Source organism: Mastomys coucha, chromosome X (assembly GCF_008632895.1).
Source record: "Mastomys coucha isolate ucsf_1 chromosome X, UCSF_Mcou_1, whole genome shotgun sequence".
Classification (NCBI taxonomy): domain Eukaryota; kingdom Metazoa; phylum Chordata; class Mammalia; order Rodentia; family Muridae; genus Mastomys; species Mastomys coucha.
In genome coordinates this window covers 95,237,344-95,257,345 of record NC_045030.1, presented here as the reverse complement: position 1 = coordinate 95,257,345, position 20,002 = coordinate 95,237,344, and the positions used below count along the sequence as shown (strand labels likewise).

The window sequence follows — 20,002 nt, the reverse complement described above, 5'->3', positions numbered from 1 at the left end:
CCAGTTGCATTTGTCTTTGGTAGAAAAAAATAAAACAATCGCAATAATGTGCAAGTATTTTCTTCCGGTCAAGTACTGAAATAGGAGTTTTCTAGAGCCATCTTTTTTTGTTTGTTTTTGTTTTTTGTTTTTTTGTTTTATACAATACACAGACTCTGTGGCATATGTCTACATTTCAACATAGTCCTATATACATTCAAAGAGTCTGAAAAAGAGTTGGAACAAAAAGACATTTAAACCCCATAGGTGGTTAAACCTCCAACATTGGCCCAGCTCAACAGTGAGGACTCTCAGTCTGTTTTTCACTCCCTTTATTATGCTGACTCACTCTTTAGTGTAAAACAGAATCCCTTGTCCCCTGCTTCTTTTCCTAGTAAAAAAATCACAAGTAGAGCATCTGCGCCTGTGTGTTCTTCAAAGGCACTTAGGCTGAAGTCCCATCGTCAGACTGTGTCCAATTACACAGGATTACTTGTATTTACTCTAGTACTACTTTGACCAAATATTAGTCTCTGTTTTCCCCTAAAACTTTAACTATGAAAACTCCAGCCTACCGCACAATACTGAGATTCCCTCCTATCAGATGATTTTTCTATTCTGTCAAGATTAGATAAACTATCCAGCATAATTGACCCTGTGTCATCCTGACACACAGACAAAATGCTGTTAAGTTACAGCCTTTTCCTTATCATTCATTCCTAATATCTCACATTAAAATGTATATAACTTTAAAATTCACATTTTTAAAAATTAAACAAAATGAAAATTTTAGTCCCTTTAAAATAGCCATCATCTTTTAAAATCTAATCTTTTAATATCCTTTCTCTAAACTGGGGCTTCACAGAAAACTTAAAAGATAAATTAAATACTTTCTTACTACGGGAGTAGAACCAGTGCAATCTGAACAAAACCAAATTTGAAAAGTGTAAGCAACTCAGTTTACAATTGTCCTGGATTCAGTCGTGTCTTCTGGGTTCCCACAAGGACCATGGACCAATTCTCCAGCTCTGCTCTCTGCAGCACAGACAAACTGTCTTCTGCTCTCTGGCAACTCTGGTCTACTGCTGTTGATGTTCTTGTTGTTCAGGCCATGGTAACAGAATCTCTAAAACTGCTGGACTCCCTTGCTGCAGCTGGGCTAGAATTTCTCCAATAGTCTTTCCAGGGTGTTCTTTAAGGACTCTAGCCCTGACACATAGTACCAAGCCTCATCCACTCTCCATGGCTCCTTCATACCTTCAAACCAACACTACTTGAAGACTCTTAAAATTTCCAATTTGGCTTCTAGAATTAGTTCCAACATTCATCATGTCTAAAATATAGCTTCTGTGTTATTACACTCAGAAAATACTTTACATTAGATTTTTCCTTCAAAAAAAGTATGTCTCTTTTTTGAGAACAAAAATTTCTCAGCTCAAACTAAATTGTATCCCAGAAAAGCAAATGTTTTACTTTAGTATTTCTAGTAATTTGTTATTAAAGCTGACTCTTTGATCCTAACTAACTAGAACTGTAGATTTTTCACATAAAAAATCAGATCAGTCTTTATTGCCCTCTAAAATTCCACAAGCCAAGCCTCTGTTTGTCTCAAAAAGCAAAGCAAAAAAAAAAACTTCATCCTTGGGAAAGATATCCAATCTTCCTCATTTGTGATGGGTACTTTTTTATACTTGTGGCAGATTTTTTTAATTCTTGGACTTGAATGACATAAGAATACTACAGAATACTACCAGGGACATGAGATGGTCCTCAGCCATGTTTTTTCAACATGTGATTGTCACTTTTACAAAAGACCTCAACTGTGAAACCTGATGGTACAAAGTGTTGAAATTTTCTCCAGGGGACTGGAGAAAGCTGTGTTCTAATGACTATGTATTTCAAAGGACTCCTATGTCTGTAACACATATAAACCCACAGAATGGCTCAGATGCTCAACTACTGAAAGTGAGCACCTGTATTACGGCAGATTATGTTAGTGGCCAAAGAAACCCTCAAAATGCCTACTTTGAGTTTTTTCTTTTTTACCCTCAAGCTTCCTATGCTCCTGTGCAAATTTTTCTCCCATGAGTGTTTTGTCTCTCTCTCAGACAATGTATACCAGGATGGAGATATGGTGATCAGTGCGTTCTTACCCCTTTATACCTATCAAACGTCCCAACACACTAAAGGGCAGACAATGTAGACCTCAGTCCACGGTAAGTTTCTTCTGCCTGAGCTTCCTAACTGTATTCTCCAGGGTGAACCTTTAATCCATCTCATTTTTTATTCTCAATAGCTCTTCTTCCATCACAATAATTTTTTTAATCTATTCTCTTCTATTTGTATGTATGTAGTCTGAGAATAAATCATTCTCCAGCCGTTTCCAACACATGTTTCACTCTGATAGTTGGCATGCAGGAGAACTAATGATGTATCTTAGAATCCTATTGTTTGGCATAGGTACAGGTCAGTACTTAGAGATAACAAAACAATGTCCATTCTATAAAGACTTCACTGAATGTTTCCTTTGTACATTTCCAATTGTTAGTACAGTTAAGTTGGATTGTGCTGTGTGTGAATGAATTCTGCTTCAATATCTTTACTGTATGTTTGTGTTTGTGTGTATGTGTGTGTCAGAGAGAGAGAGAGAAGAGAGAGAGAGAGAGAAAGAGAGAGAATGAGAGAGAGAAAGAAAGGACATCTCAAATCAGGACAAATTTATGATACCCTGATTTCCATCATCTTTGAAACATTGTTTATTAATCTATACAGTGCTTTCTAGATATCTGACAAATGAGGTTTACCTGTACATCCCATCTGCCTGGAGAAATGCTAGGTTACAAAAGCCTGTTTAAATGACCACAATTTGGTTGGTTACTGGGATTAAATTTATGTCCTTACATTTTTGCTACAACAATTTATCAATTAAGCCATGTCTGCAGCCCTCTATTAATTTTTAATTCATATCCATGTACAAACTTTCCCATTTTCCCAACACTATATATATATTTAAATATATTCAGTATATTTGTAAGGACATAAATTCAACTTATTAATTTTGAATAATGTGATTATATTTACATTTCCAGTGCTGACCATGTAGTATTTATTATCTAATCAATTGTCATGCTATCTCCTGGGGAAGGATACTTTTCTCATTCTCAGCATTCTTTATTTGATTGTACTTACTAGCCTTGGGTTGAGATCTCATGAACTTTCTCCTGTCTCAGTTAGGATATCTATTTGCATCATCCATCATACATTAGGTCATGTTTAGGTAGTTATGAGGTGTGTGTTCTGGTCTGAGGCTAGCACTTTAACATTTTTTCAGTCTAAAATTATTTTTATTATATTGTTCACAAACATATTTTAGCTCCACAAATAATATATAATTCTTTTTCTTTACATTTAATTTGGGGAACACTGTACTTGCTATAATGCACTGTGTTCACATTCATCCCCAGTACACTCTCATCCTCATTCCCAACCCTACCACTGCACCTTCCAACATTGGTCTCCTCTTATCACACTACCACCCCCTTCATCATTCAGAGTCATCCCCCTTTCATCCCCTTTCTTACTCCGACCTTTTTCATCTTCTAGAGTACTTCCCTCCATGTCTTTATGATGCTTGTATTAGCCTGAATACATTGTCTTAATCTTCATAAGTCAGCTACTTTAAAATCCATTCAGTACTGTTTGAAATTGGAGTTGTCCTAGGGTTAGTTTATTTTTTGTTTTTCTTTTTGTTTTTGATATTTTTTCAGAGGGGAAACCAGGAGAGGACATATCACTTGAAATGTAAATAAAGAAAATATGCAATAAAACACATGGAAAATATTAAAATAAAAGAACCATTTGAAAAATCCATTTCAATATTTTTATAATTTTTCATTTTGATGTTGGACTGGATAATTATATTTGTATTTGTATTTTACAAGAAATTTACTACTGAAATCAAGGGAGGAAATTTCAAGTTTCTCTGCAAAACATTCAATTGGTGTACTTTTTTGAACATACTATCTCTAAATACTGTTTTCCTAAAATAAATTTCTTCATTGTTTTCCTAGGAATTGTTAGTAGTTTAATGTTTTTTAAAACAACGTAATTATCATTTTTCAATTAAAAAAATATTTCAGGTTTTTCACTAATTTATTACCACTCCTTTAAAAATCTTTCCAGTTGTCTGTGTGTGTGAATGTGTGTTTGCAAATTTTTGTGTTTGTGAATGTATATGTGTGAATGTGTTTATATGTGTGAATTCATCTTATGATCACCTGACACAAGTCATGTTATATGTGAAAGTGGATGGGAGTGGGTGTGTATTTGAACAAACTGTGAACTGAAAAAAAATTTATACATTTTTAAGATAATTGTGTATTTTTTAAAAAAAGCCAAAATGTTATTAATCTGTGTACAGGATTGACGTTTCAGGGACAAGTAGTAAGATCAGTGCTCTACATAGTTCCACTGTGAACCTGTTTTGATGGATAGGCTGAGACTATGTTTATCCTTCCAACCAAACCTCAGTACTGGTTCTTTTTTTAATTTAATTATTTATTTTATGCATATGAGTACACCAACATTGCTCTGTTCAGACATACCAGAATGGGCACTGGACCCCACTACATACAGTTGTGAGCAGCTATGTAGTTGCTGGGAACTAAACTCAGGACCTCTGGAAGAACAGTACTCTTAACCACTGAGCCATTTCTCCAGCCCCCAGAGTACTGGTTCTTTTAATAAATATTGCTAACTTTCTATTTTGCATGTGGTTATATACTAACACAGTTTTAATCTTCTTCAGTTTGATTTAATTAAAATAATTTTGTTTGACTTTCTACATTCTTTTCTACATTTCCTACTTTCAGAGGTTGAAATTCTTGGGCAGTGGGACGCACTTTACTTTGGATGAGGATCGTGGAGTTTGGGCAAGATTCAGTGAATGGTCCTATCCACCTACATAGTGGCTGTATTAAATGAACTTTGTTTCTTATGTAGGTGGTCTTGAAGTGATGAGAGGTTGTGGTAGGTGGCCTGGTAAAAGTTGGAATGTAGTACTTTTCAAGGTCCATTACATGCATGTGTTAAAATTATCCCCAGATTAAATAAACCAAAAAAGCATGTTAAACCTGAGACATACTTACATGGCCATACACATGAATATTTCATATTTAACAATTGTGCCTATTTGTGGGAACAAATAATTGTGCAGTAAACAGTAATACTAACTTATCTTTTCTTTCTCCTCTAGTTGGTATTCATCATCCATGTGGCTACACTAAAATATTTTCATTTCAAGTATATAATATGATTTGCTTATATATGAATGCCCTGTCACATAAGATCTAGAAAGAAGAGTCATCAAAAAAGAAGGATCTTCATTTAGAAAACTTTAGAAAACCCCTACATTGGCCTGTGCATGAGCTTGTGATTCAGTGTGATGTTTTTGGTTAATTATTGATGAGGAATTGCTGAGGACGCTGTGTGCTGTGCAACTCCTACGCTGCTAGTCTGGATACAATATGAAACATGTTGCGGAAGTCATAGGGAACTAGACATGTAACCAGCATTCCCCATGCCCTTTGTGCTAGTTACTGTCTGAATTTAACTCAGATATAAGATGTGACCTGTGCATTGAAGCTGAAGTAACTGCTTCCCTCTTCTGCTTCCTTTTTGTCATGTGTCCATCCCATCAACAGAAAAGTAACAAAGACCTTATCCTTACACAGTTATACCCTCCTCTTTCACCCTATGCTCAGGTCTTCTGTTTTTCTACTTCATTTATGCCATGCTATACACATTTTATTTTCACAGGTAGATAAGATTATGTACATTGTATACATATGTATGATCTACTTCATTGAGAAAGTGTAATACTTGTCTTCTGGAATTCTATAATTATCTTCTTTACCTTTCTGCCAGTTAAGCTACACTCACAACAGGAGTCAAGTCAGGAAACTTAATTTACTGAAACCCTTCTTTATTTTCATTTTACAACCAAGTTATATCGTTTTAATTTGAAGTTTTTCTTTACTCTTTAATGTATTTTATCTTGTTTAATGTATACAAACATTTTTAAGCATGAATATGTGTTTATAGTATGGAAACTGTGTACACAGATACATGGAAAAGGTTTTGTATTTATGATGTTAGGATTACTGTACAGGAATTGTGACCCAGGTTCTTAAAAAAAAGTAGCCAGTGGTCTTTACTACCACACCATCTCTGCAACCACAAAATAAACTTTTCATTTTTTAGGGCTTCAAACGTTTGTTTCCTCCTGTAAGATAATTTTGTGCATGAAAATTGTGAGGATAGAGTAAAACAGTATGCATTCCATTGCCATAAGTTTATAATATTTATATTTATTTCACTGCTTCCATAATTGCTCTGAAAAATTGGACCTCTGAAACAGTGAAACATGCTGTAGGCATGGACATGTTTGGAAAGGCCAGGGATATTGGAAATTCCACACTCAGAAATTTGGATTCAGGGGCTGGTGAGATGGCTCAGTGGGTGAGAGCACCGTCTGCTCTTCTGAAGGTCATGAGTTCAAATCCCAGCCACCACATGGTGGCTCACAACCACCCATAATAAAGTCTGATGCCCTCTTCTGGTGTCTGAAGGCATCTATAATATACTCATTTATAATAATAAATAAATCTTAAAAAAAAGAATTTCTGATTCAGTAGCACCTGTGTCCTACCATTACTGATACCTACCTATTTGTAAAATTAAAAGAAATTAAACAAATTAATGGATAAAATGAAAAGGATAATTTCTTTTCTCACACACTTTATTGGCAGTTGAGTTAATTTGTCAGAGAAATTGGATTCATTCTGGTCATATACACACATAGTATACATGATCCACTTTAATTTCAAAGTATTGAATGAACCCAAATCCCATAGACACACTGAAGAAATTTTTCAACTCTTACTTGTTAATGTTAAGTGCTCAAAAATACTTAGAAAGTTTGCATTTTATAATTTTACATTAATTAATTAATAGAAATTTGAATAAAGAAAATTTTGTAAGAAATAATCAAGTGAATTAATTCAAATGAAAACCAGGGCATTAATCAGTATAAAGGGGCCATAGAGGTTTAACAGCTAGTGACTTATAATTTGATTATCAAGCATTTCAAACCTTGGGGGTCTATATATTTACTGAGAAAGAAAAAATGAAAATATCAAACCTCGCATCATTAATTGGGAAAGGTATTCACAAGCCAATGTAGTTTTTCTGCAGAAGAAATGATGATAAACCAAAATCTTTATGTTTCATATTCAGAAAACCTAATAGGAAAACATTGAAAAAAGATAATCGGACACACACGGAAAGACAACATTGTTCATGGAAATGAAACAAATTAACAACTAAATCCCCACTTGAGCAATGGACAACATACAAAACACAGAATGAACAAAGAGAACATTTTCTCATGAAGACTCAAACTGAATCAGGACCATTATGGTAGAAAAATATTAAAAACTATATACAGTTTTATATTTTAACATTTCTGATCTAAGCATTTGAAATTGACAGACCAACCAGTATTCACCTTCATGAGAAAGATTATGCCTTCTTTACTCAACATTTCTTATCCACCTGTGGTGTATTTTATCTTGCTAAGATATTATGCCTTTTTCCTTTTATGTGTTAGTGTGTCAATTTTTTATAATGTTCTGGGTAACCAGAAATATTTTACAACTGTGCAGATTAAATTTTTTACATTTAAGCACACATGTATAGATAGATATATAGATAGAAAAAAATAGATGAAAATATATAGTAGATAGCAAAGAAATGCATGCAGATGAAAGAATATGTGGAATCTGAAATCCATAAAAATTCATAATTATGAACCAAAAGGCCAACTTACTAAAAAAACAAAGCACAAAACTAAGCATTTAGATCTTAAAGGTTATACAATTACATAATATGAAACAGAAACATTGATGCAGACAAGAAGTATAAGGAGAAAAAATATAGGTCAGAACCCTCAAATCTGAGTAATGTGTATTACTATCTCCAGCCCTAGACAGGTCTTGACAAGTATAATCCTCGACAAGAGATTTAAACTATTTTTCTTTCAGTTGGCTTTATTAGGACATTTTAATATGTATTGTTTCAGTCTGGCCCTCCACAATCAATCATTCCCCATCCCTCAAACCACACAAAATATATTTTTCAGTTTTATAACATGTAGACATCCCATGTTAAAGATGAATGTGTAGTGTCTGGTTTCTTGAAAGGAATACAGACTTTTTCCTCTATGCTCAAATATTTACAAAGCCATTAGTCCCCATATGAACTGTTAAACATGATGACAGCTTGTGCTACCTACACCTGAACAATCTCAGGAAAGAAGACTCAGTTTGAACAATGAAGCTGTATGTGTGTTGGAGAATGGAGGTGCATTCATTCAATATATGATAGTAAATGTAATCAGATTAAATCCCCAATAGTGATTTGAGATTACTCTGTAATGATCCCTATGTCTTCTACAAAGGATCACCCCAAACAACTACCAATTTGTGATGGCCTTAATTTTTGCCATAGAGGAGATCAACAGGAACCCCATTCTTTTATCTAACATGACGCTAGGAAATAATATTTACAATGTTGGGTCCATTGAAAAAACAGACAATACAAAGTTTGTTCATGTGGCTCACAGGGCAGAACAGACTCACTCCGATCTATACCTGCAAAACAGAGGTAAAATCTGTGGCTGCAATCACGGGAACAACATGGGAAATTTCTTTCCTAATTGGCGCATTTTTGGGTCTTTATAAATATCCACATGGATTGGAAGAAAGGAAAATATTCTCATTTGATTTCATAATTTTGGTACTAAGAAAAATCTTTTTTTCTTCATTACGGTTTTATTGCATTATGAGGAGAAAGGTTACATGATTTCAATTTATTTGAATTTGTTAACATTTAAATACATATTTTACATAAATAGACTTAAATCACATTCTTGTTTCCCTTTTGTACCCCAACTCCTCCCAGAGACCCACTTCAATATGTATAACATCTTTGTCATATTCTTTAAAATTTATAAAATATACTAACAATAAAAATGAGTATTATAAAAGTTGTTTGATATAAAGAGTCAATTTAACAGACTTATGTAGATGCTTGTCTACAGCAATACTGAAAATACATGTTTTTCTCAATATAAATTTTAAATAACTCCAGACATTTTAACTGTATACTTCAAAATAATGCATCACTCACTACTAGTATTTTCTTAAATGAACATAAATATATAAAGTATTTTTGTTTGTTTGTTCTGTAGTTAGTAGAGCTTATAATCTTGGCTCTTACTGTGGTACAAGCCCAAAATAAGAACAATTTTTAAACCTTGGATTTCATTGTAATAAGGCTGTACTTCAATGACTCTCACATCACCAAAGGATTTTACCTCCATCGTAGCTAAGCTGTGAGTTGACAGTTCTGCTGCACTGTGGAATGAATTGTAGGCATGATTTTTGGATACAGACTTCCTGCTATGGTCAAAACTATTTGACTTGAGTGAGTGACTTTATTCTCAGCCCACAGAGAATAGGTTACAATCATTTGAGAAATGGTATGTGCATTAAGATGGTCTATCCTGTGGGCTCTTGCCCACTTTGCCTCAAGAGTCGAAAGCGAAATGAAACTGCCCTCAGAATCAGGACTGTGGATGCCTCCTGTGGAGAGAATGTCTGACTACCTCAGATCAAAGACTTTCACCCTTGTCTTTGAAGTACCTTTTCTTGTGTTTTCAGGTACTCAATTATTCTCCGTCCGAGAGCACCCAACAGTTCTGAGGGTCCGCCAGCTGGTCACACTACATATCCACAAAGTCATTCACCAACTGTTTCAATGAACAATGGTTCTGCTTGGAGGTTGGCACAGACATTAGGTGCAGGTAAGAATCTGGTTCATTAGCTGTGATAATTTGGAAAAGCATTCATCTCAGAGAAAGAGTAACTTAAAAAGTCCTCTTCTTCAAACTTGATTCAAGAGTTGTAAACGTCAAGCAAAGCATTCAGTCTCACTCTTTGTACTTCTTTACAAGCTCCCTTCCAATTTAATTGCCTACGTTTGTTTTGGGTATATAAACACTTTTGAAATATGTAAACCGTTCTGAAAAGCACAGTATAGTGTAAAATCATGAAATAAACAATACTACTAATAGAGAGGCTGAGATAGGAGAAGCAAGATCTCAAGACCATTATGTTGTACACAGCAAGACACTGTCACTAACAAACAAGCTGAAGGTGTGTATGGATTGTACAATATTGGACCTATGTCTCCAATTGGCCAATAAGAGAGACCATTGGATGACAATCAACAAATTTCTAATTCCTCATATTTTTGGATTTCAATCGATTAGAGGATGTTGGTAATATTAATTTTCATATTAAGATATTAAGAAAAAGTAATTGTTACTTCCTGTTGTTTCTGTTGTACTTTGTTGTATTTGTTGTTATTTTTTTGTATATTAGTTTTGTGTGGGTTTGTTGAAAGATTACTTTCTTGCATCTTCTAGGATGTAGTTTTCCTCCTTATGTTGATGTTTTCCATCTATTATCCCTTTGTAAGTCTGTATTTGTGGAAAGATAGTGTGAAATTTTGTTTTGTCATGGAATATCTTGAGTTCTCCATCAATGGTAATTGAGAGTTTTTCTGGGTATAGTAGCCTAGGCTGGCATTTGTGTTCTTGTAGGGTCTGTATGACATCTGACCAGAATTTTCTAGCTTTCATAGTGTCTGGTGAGAAATCTGGTGTAATTCTGATAGGTCTGCCTTTATATGTTACTTGCCTTTTTTTCCCTTATCCTAGTACTAGTGTTGAATTTAAACACAAATTTGGCTTCATAAACTTTAAGTTACTGTTTTATATGCAATGATTCTGGGATTTTCAGTTCCTCCTCATTAATGTCTATCCCTGTTTTCAATTTTACAGCTGAGCATTGGACCTTTTGAATCAAGTATGAACAACTCTGGAAAGTTTCCTTTTTTTGTATCAAATGGCTTCCAAAGAATCTTCTTTGGCCTTAGGCATTGTCTCATTGTCCATTTCAGATGGAATTGGGTGGGGCTGATCATCTCAGAGGATGAGAATGGTGTTAACTTTGTCACAGACTTGATCCCAGAAATGGAAAGAAACACATTCTGTGTAGCTTTCATAGAATTTATCCCAGTTTCTTCCTTGGAAGGCATAGGAAGTATTTTTGAATACCCTACTCAGATTGTGAGAAACCCAGGAAAAGTTGTTATCATTTATGCTAACACTGACTCTTCTTTAGGTGTGCTGTTTAAAATATGGCAATACATACTTCCCTGGAGAATATGGGTCACCAATTCACAATGGGATGTCATTACTTCTATAAGACATTTCATTCTTGATTCATTCCATAGGACTCTCATCTTTTCACAGCACCATCATGAGGTTTCTACTTTTAAAGAGTTTGTAAAGACAGTGAACCCTTCCAAATACCCCGATGACATTTTTTCTTGCAAGACTCTGGAAAATGTACTTTGATTGTGAAATATCTAACATTAACTATAAATCATTGAAAAATTGTTCATCTAGAGGTACATTGGGATTGTTACCTTGGTACTACTTTGACATAGACATAAGTATTGCTAGTTACCATATATACAATGCTGTGTATGTTGTGGCCTACACCATTCACAAGATGCTTATTCAAGAAGTAGACATACAAGAAATAAGAAATGGAGGGAAAATGAACTTTTCCCCCTTCAAGGTAATGTTTTTAATCATCCTGTATAGTGTTACCAATATAACTTATTAAAAATGGCTCACAGGTACTTTAAACAAATACAATAGGGTTCGTTTTAGAAGACAAGTTTTCTAGACTATTTTATTGATTGGAAGAAAAATCTATACCTTGGTGAAATTCACAATCAACTTGCCAATCTCATAGAAATCAACACTGAGGAACTAAAGGTTTTATTAAAGGTGCTGTGAGTCTCCTTCCCTTCTAAGGTTCTCAACAGTAAGAACTGGATCTCTTCTTACCTTGTTCTTATATATGAAATTGAGTGACATGATATTTTAATGTTTTAAAGACTGTAGAGTACCAGCAAGGCAAATATTCTTAAAACCTCCAATGAATCTGTGTCAACTATAGATACTTTCTTAGGTTTGTTTCATTTGTTCTCATAAAATATGTAGAAGGCCAGATATAGAAATGGAATATTTTGCTCCTAATAAGTTATATAGACCAGCATCAGGAGGGACTCAATTTGACAGAATTTTAAGGAAGCTTGCCACAGTCAAGAGCAAGTAGTTATGATTACACTATTACACACTGCCTCATTTCAGTGTATTCAGTCCAGGTACAGATCATGATATGAGAGTGCTAAAACTCAGGATGGGTATTCACATCTCAGTTAAGCCAAGTTACAAAACTCTTAGACATGCTCAGAGTCCAAATTATCCTAGACACTGATAACTCAAAACCAGATGCCTTATAGACAATGAGTCTCATAAAATAAACTTTGCTCACCAATGCTGAAAATCAGTAGGATGCATGAAGAATATGAAATATATTTCAGTATTCTGTTAACATACTATTATGGTACTTATGATGTTAACTCAAAGTAAGTGTACACATTTTTCAAACATTTATGTGCAATGTTATTTCATTTTGGGGGTTTCAATGAAAATGCAAATATGACATAGTTCAGACTTTCTCTTAACAATAAAAATTACCATAATGAATCATAAATCTCCCTCAGCTGAACTCCATACTAAAGAACTCTAAATTCATGAATCCTGGTGGAGATCCAATAACTTTGAATCCTTCAGAGAAATTGCATGTAGATTATGACATTCTGAACCTCTGGGATTCCCCACAAGGTCTTGCATATAAAGTGAAAGTAGGAACATTTTTTCCATATTTTCCACCTGGTCAACAATTGTCAATTTCTGAGGATAGGATAGAGTGGAGCATAAAATGGAACAAGAGGTGAGTGGAATCTTATACTATTCTGTAAGAACACAATTAAAAACCATGAAAAAAATTCTTTGGTGATCCTCATGCCTCCTCATAAATTAAAAGATGATTTCACTGCCAAAGTTACAAACTCACTTTCAAGATTCCAGTATTTTTCATGTATTTATTATTGCCAAGAATCACTAATTTCCTACTAAAACTATGCATATATGTTTTATATGAATATAATGTTCATAAGCTATTTGATAATGTGTATTTATTGGCATATGTAAGCTTGCATAATATTAAATGCATTATTACCTAATGCAGTCATATAACTAATTTACTACAATAATTCTTATATGTTTTTACTTCTCTAATATCCTCAGGTTCCTATCTCTGTATGCAGTGAAAGTTGTCATCCTGAATTCAGGAAATCTCCTCAGGAAGGAAAAGCTGTTTGCTCTTTTGATTGTGTCCTATGCCCAGAAAGTGAAATTTCCAATGGAACAGCCAAGTGTGTGCATTAAAGATGAGGTACTCACCACTGTTTTAAATCCATATACTGAAGTTGAAATCATCCAAAAAAGAAGTACACAGATTACATTCTTAAGATTTAGTCATCATAATTAATAGTTATAGTCAACAACATAGCTCCTTCTTATAGGCTACATTTAGAGGCTTTATTTAAGTACTATCTTTATTTAATTCTGTTAATACTTGTTGAGAATGTGAAAGGAGGCTAAGAATAATTTCTTCCAGAGAATTGAACAAGTGGATTCTATATACATATATCTGTGTCTAGTCTTACACTTTTTGAGCTGTATTAAGATCATATTAAAACCATTAATCTGTCACATGGATAACTTTATAATGCCCAGAACAGATCCTGAATTAGATATGATATTAATACTCTCTAGATTTGTCTTAACTAATTCAGGCACTGCAGTGATGGCTTAGTTAAGAGAAGCAGCTTCCCAGATTGTGGAAATGGGTGTGACCTCCTGCAGTACTATGATGGCTTGCAACTCTCTGTAAGTCAAGGCCAAGGGATTTGACACTATATTTTGACCAACATGGGCAACATATGCCTTTGTGGCACAGACCTACATGAAGACAAAATACTCAATCCAAACATCATGGAGAGTAATAAATTCATGTGTCCCACATTTGCCAATATATGGCATAAATTGCTTCCAATGTAAAAATCTTGTTTCCTGATATCTGTAGTTCAAATAAGTAGGTAAGAAAATGTGGTGAGATGCACAATTAGGTTTGAACCAGAACATAAGATGACCAAAGGACATTATAAATTGTTCTTAATATTGTTATTTCTGGCTGAGTATGTGAAATTTTTACATCGTGTAATATTCCATACATACTGAAGTAGGTGACTAAAACCTATCATCAAGAGATAATAGGTCAATCTTCCTGCATATCATGTATATGATAATCATTATATGTACATTATAAATCATGTATACAATAGTGCATATAATATGATGGTGCATCATATGAAATGGACATATAATGACAATCTTGTAATGTTGGCTCCTTCCTTAAGATATATGTATTTATAAGTATGACACAGATATAATACAATCCAACCACTAACATAATACTCAAAGAAGAAAGACTTTAGTTCTACTAAATCTAGCATGAGAAAATATTATTCAATATCTATTTTTGTTCTTTACTTTTTGAAATCTTAGCTAGAGAACTAGCACAATGAAGTAGACAAAGGAGGTGCAGCATAGAAAAGAGAAATTCAAAGACTCTTTACTTATACAGACAGGACATATACCTAATAGACCCTAAAGAATTTACCAGAAAACTCCTACAGCTGATGCACACGTTCAGCAGGGAACCACAATGCATTATTAACTCAGAAAAAAAGTCTTCTTATATAATAACAATTCTACCCTGAAATAAATCATGGGAACAATACTATTACATTAAAAATATCTTACAATACTTATAACTATGGAGTGGACACATTAGTACATTGAAAGATTTAAACAACTGAAGAAAGTGATTGAAAAACATACCAGAAGGTAGAAGTAACTCCCACAATGATTGTGAAAGTGGCTAGTGTCTTAATTGGGGCCCAATTGCTTTTATAAAACATTAAAATTATAATTAAGGGGAGAAATGCTTTGTTTCATGTTTTAGCTCTGAGTTTATATTCCGCCCCTTAGGGAAATCAAGCTAAAACTAGAAAGCAGAAAGTTAGAGGCATAAACATATGAAGAACCCATGGGAAAATGGAACTTACAAGCTTCTTTACATTGTTTGGCCTGTAGTTTCAACTGTCCAGCAGTAGCTGCACCCACAGTGAGCTCTCTTATCCCACATCAATCATTAATTGAGAAAATAAATCAAAAACGTGTTCACAGGTCAACTTTATGGATACTTTTTCTTTTAAAAGACTACTTCATTCCAGATGATTATACATTTGTGTCAAGTTATCAGAAAACAACAAGCATGTGCGTCAACCCCCAAAGCAACCCAATTCAAATCATCAGCCTTCTCCAAGTATATATGATCTCATGGTCATCCAGGTTCATTGCTGTTTTCATCACAACAGCAAAGACAATGAAATACCCTGCATATTCATCAACTACTGAATGAATAATTAAATATTGTACATATACACCTAAGAGAATAACTCATCTGTGAATATTAAAGTATGACATTCCCATGAAAATGAATGTTAATGTGAATAAAATTGAGGAAGGCAATGCACATCAAGAAATAGTATTGAAACAGACAATATTTCATATATATATATATATATACACACATACATACATACACACACATATATATACACACACATATACATACATATGTATGTACATATATATACATATATATACATATATACACATATATATCTTTAAATTTTCTGATATGCTTTTAAATTGAGTATGTATTGAGAAGTCAGAAAACAAGAAACAGTACATAATGGACAGAGTTGAGATCCTATGAATCTGAGTAATATAATAATGGAACAAAACAAGGATTTGGAGAGTGTGCTAAGTAATTAAGGGGAAGAGTAGAAGAGGAAGAATGGGGTGACATAACTAATGCTAAAATTCTGTCACAATGCCATAAGTAAACCCCCTCCTACAAAGGTTGCAGAAAGTGTAGTTTACAGACCCAGACAGAATTTCATTGGAGCAATCCTATATGGGGAGACAATGCATGACTGATTGATTCATCACTGGCTATCCAGTAAAAATTTACATGCCATATGTATGCAACACTCTTTTAATGAGGTAATAGAGACAATCCCAAATATTTGTCCATTCTTCAGAACTTAATGTTAAGATCCTATTGCTGTTGTAGAAACCTAATTTCTGAGGCATAAACTAAAAGAAAGCAAGAGAAAACTGACCTAGAAGCTTTTTCCCCAGTGATTAGTGGACACAGGATGAGAAGGTCTCTGTGTCAAGACTTTGGATAAAACTTATCAAAGATATAGCTGTGATATAGATGTTATGTGAGGGAGGAAATGTACAATATGGAGGAAAGCTAATTAAGATTCAGGAAGCTCTAAAGCAGTTTAAGTAACAAATCTCACAGTAAATATCCATAAGCTCAGTATGCAATACACGTAAAGACTTCAGAGACTATATGAAAGTTACCAGATACATTAGAACACTCCATCCCATAGTAAATAGAAGCAGGAAGGAATAAAGTTTAGAAAAAATGTTTTAAGAAGCTCACTAAAGCAAGAAGAGATAAACCCAGATCCCTGAGACAATAAGAAGCATGGGAATTTTCCTGAGACATCATGAAACCCGTGATGCTGTTGGGAAACTGTGTTATGAACTCCAAGTTTCTAGGCTATATCATCACCTCTGTTGGCGTGACCTTGTAATGATGGTGGTTTATGAATCATGTCTCAAACACTTGTCTAGTACTGTGACAAAAATATGATTTCCAAGGCAACATATATAAAGAGTTTAATTTTGGCATCATGGTTTTATAGCATGGTAGAGTATTTCCAAACAATCACAGTGAGTAAAGAAGTGTATTGGATGGTACAATGTTCTAGCTATCACTAAAAACTTATTCTGATGCAAAGGCAGCAAAAGTAAGATGAAGGGAAAGGAAGAAAGTGAGAGGAGGAAGACAGAGACATAGAAATACAGAGACACATTGCATGACAGAGAGAGCATAGATAAAGTTAATGGTATGGAGGATAAATAGGTCTCAAATTTAATTAACTGAGCAGCTATTGTTATTTTCAAGCTACTAAGAAAAGCAAAGTCAAATTTTTAATGGTATAACTTGTAGTGTATGTAGCACATTCTACATATGGCTCCATGTTCTATGATTGAGTCAAAGACTACCTAGTAATTACCCCAATGATAGATCTCAGAAGCTTTCCTTTGACTAGTTGCTCAGAGTTATCCAAGAGTCTACCAAAGTACATAGCCTCTTCTGTTGACCTAGGTTTCTGCCAAGAGGTGACAAGTAAGTGCCTATTGCTGAAAATACAAAGCACTTAATAAATAGGTGGCAGAGACCCCTAAGTTAGGACTGATATACATGACCTCTCCTGCATTGTAGCTTTCATGGTAACAGAAGGCATCATGCAAGCTTCCAAAGGAGAGAAGTAAGAATCAGACATATCCACCTATGATATCTATAAACTATTTTAACAATGAGCATGCTATGATAGTCCTATCAGTGCAGTATCATGATACATACCTTGATATGTTGCCTGGGCAATGAAAGCACATCTCACTTAATATGAATACAAGCTGTGCTCCTAGATTGGGTAGATCTACTACTATACTACCACCTTCCCCATCTATGAGACCCCTTTTAACTTGCGATTTCTCCAGGCCACGTGATTCTGCTCTGCTTTCCTTCCACCTCCTCATCTGTCTCCATCTATATCTCTCTCCTTTAATTGTAACCCTCCTGGCTTGAGGGCTGATTCTTCAGACCCTGCCTGCCTCTCATAACCACACCTCTCTGCCCACCTCCTGCTATTTGTCATGTCTCGCTCCTGGTTCCAGTTACATTGGAAGTCCCACCTCTACAGAGACTAAAGAAGCTGCTGATTGAGCCTATATGCTGACAAACTTGGGGGAGGGGTTTTGCCTCACCTATTCTACCTATTGGCTTGTAACAAAGAGATTATTAAATGGAAGATGACTGGGTGATCACATCTCCTGTTGTCTAATTTTTAAGGTGCCTTCCACGTGGGTAAGGTATAATTATGGCTACCCAATTTTCTCCTGACTCCACATTCCAGAAAACACTGTCCTATTGTTGCTGCTGGCCAGCAATAGATGGCACCCAATGTGGGGCTATATTGGAGTATAATAAAACAGAGATCTCTTATTTAAATATTAAAAATGTACGGTGGCTTCCAGTGGGATATGGCCAGGGTGCCGAAGTAGATGGCGAAATCACTGGGGCATGACAGGTTTTGCCGGGGTAGTCTGAGGCCACACTGGCCCAAATATGGATGTAGCCACTTCTCACGGGGAGTAAGTGGGCTGCGGGGTTATATAGGGTTAACTAACTCCAAATATATGGAGACGACCCTCTTCCTAGTAGGCTCCAGTGTAGAGAACAAATGGAATAGAAGCGCCTCCTAGGAAGTGGAGGAACTATGGGGACAGAAACGGGCCATGTAGAGGCTATAGTCCCCTGTGGCTATTTCAGGAAAATTCCCTGATATTTTTCTATGTCATTATGTTATATATAAGTTTGTCCTGTCCCGATTGTATAAATGCTGAGTCTATTGTCTGTGTGTCGTTATATGTTACACGTGGGGGCTGCCAAGATGGCCACAGAGACTCTGCCCACTCACAGCGGAGCTCTCCGGTGCCAAGCTTCCCAATTAATGGTGCTGGGGAGCGGGTGGCTGGCTGCTTCCACCCGGGGCATCTTTGGCTCGCGGACACTGCTGAAGGCTCCGTGGGGCAGCCATGAGTGATGTGGTGGCGGGGCGCAGCTGGCCAGGTGGCTACAGGTGCACAGCTGCCCCCAATCCCCGCCACTCTTACTTTGCGGTGTGGCCAAGTTTCCCAGTTACAATAGCAGGTGGCAGACGGGCCCACAGCCGAGGCTGAGAATTTCTGTTCTGTACCTGGAGCAGATGACTAAAGCTCAAAATCATGCAGAAAAGGGCGGTCCCTACAAATGGCTGCCCGAGCTTAACAATAGACCTCTCAGAGCTGCGCAGGGACTGCCCAAAAACCGCCCAGAGCCAAACATGGACCTAAACTGGAACACAAGCATGCGTGCATCTCGAGAGAACAGGCAGCATCCAGCTCACAGATGACCCACCTTGCAGTGTTGGCGCGCTGACCCCAGCATTAAGACCCTGCGGGGGCTAAAATTGCTTGTGCGGGGTTGTACGAGCTGTGGTGGTGTGGGTTTTAATAGTGAGAAAACTATGCGGCACCGGCTCCCACACCTCCACCATTGCCCCTCTTGGGTTGCCAAGACTGTGGCTGACCGTGGCAGAGCTGGGTCCCAAGCCAAGAGCGGCCCGGGGGGCTGGGCTATGGAGAATGCCCAGACCCCAGGCGACAGACAGATGGGGCCAGCGCCCCACCCCTGCCAGATTTGGCGGTTAGGTGAGCAGAGCTGCTGTGCCGCACATGCCCGTGCTAAAACTGCAGTCTGCTCTGTGCCATTTACCGAACATTTCACAACCTCTTAGCACCTTCTAGTGGTATAATAGTAAATTACAAGCTAGTAATTCTTAAAGGTACTTGATTTTGCCGTCAAAGTCACAGGCAAAAAAGGAAGAAGGGACAGCAGGGACACGATCCTCTCAGCTTCCAAGTGACAGAGGGGGTTCAGCGTCCTCCTCTGCCCCTTCTCTGCAAGTGGATCGCCTAACTCCAGAGAGCACATTAAGCCAGAGACCTGGGCAGGATCCCCTGTTGTCTCTCGGGTGAGGTTCTGAGACTGGAGCACCCAGCCCGGAGGCGTCTTAGGCCAGAGATCCGAGCAGGATTCGCCATTTTCTCTCAGGTGAGTTTCTGAGACCTGAGCAGCCAGCCAGGAGCCACAGGCCC

At 36.2% G+C, this 20,002-nt stretch overlaps 1 pseudogene; it reads left to right on the top strand.

Moving 5' to 3' along the window:
* The first annotated feature begins 1,996 nt into the window (after nt 1–1,996).
* Nucleotides 1,997–19,257, top strand: LOC116088252 (annotated as a pseudogene).
* Nucleotides 19,258–20,002: the final 745 nt, after the last annotated feature.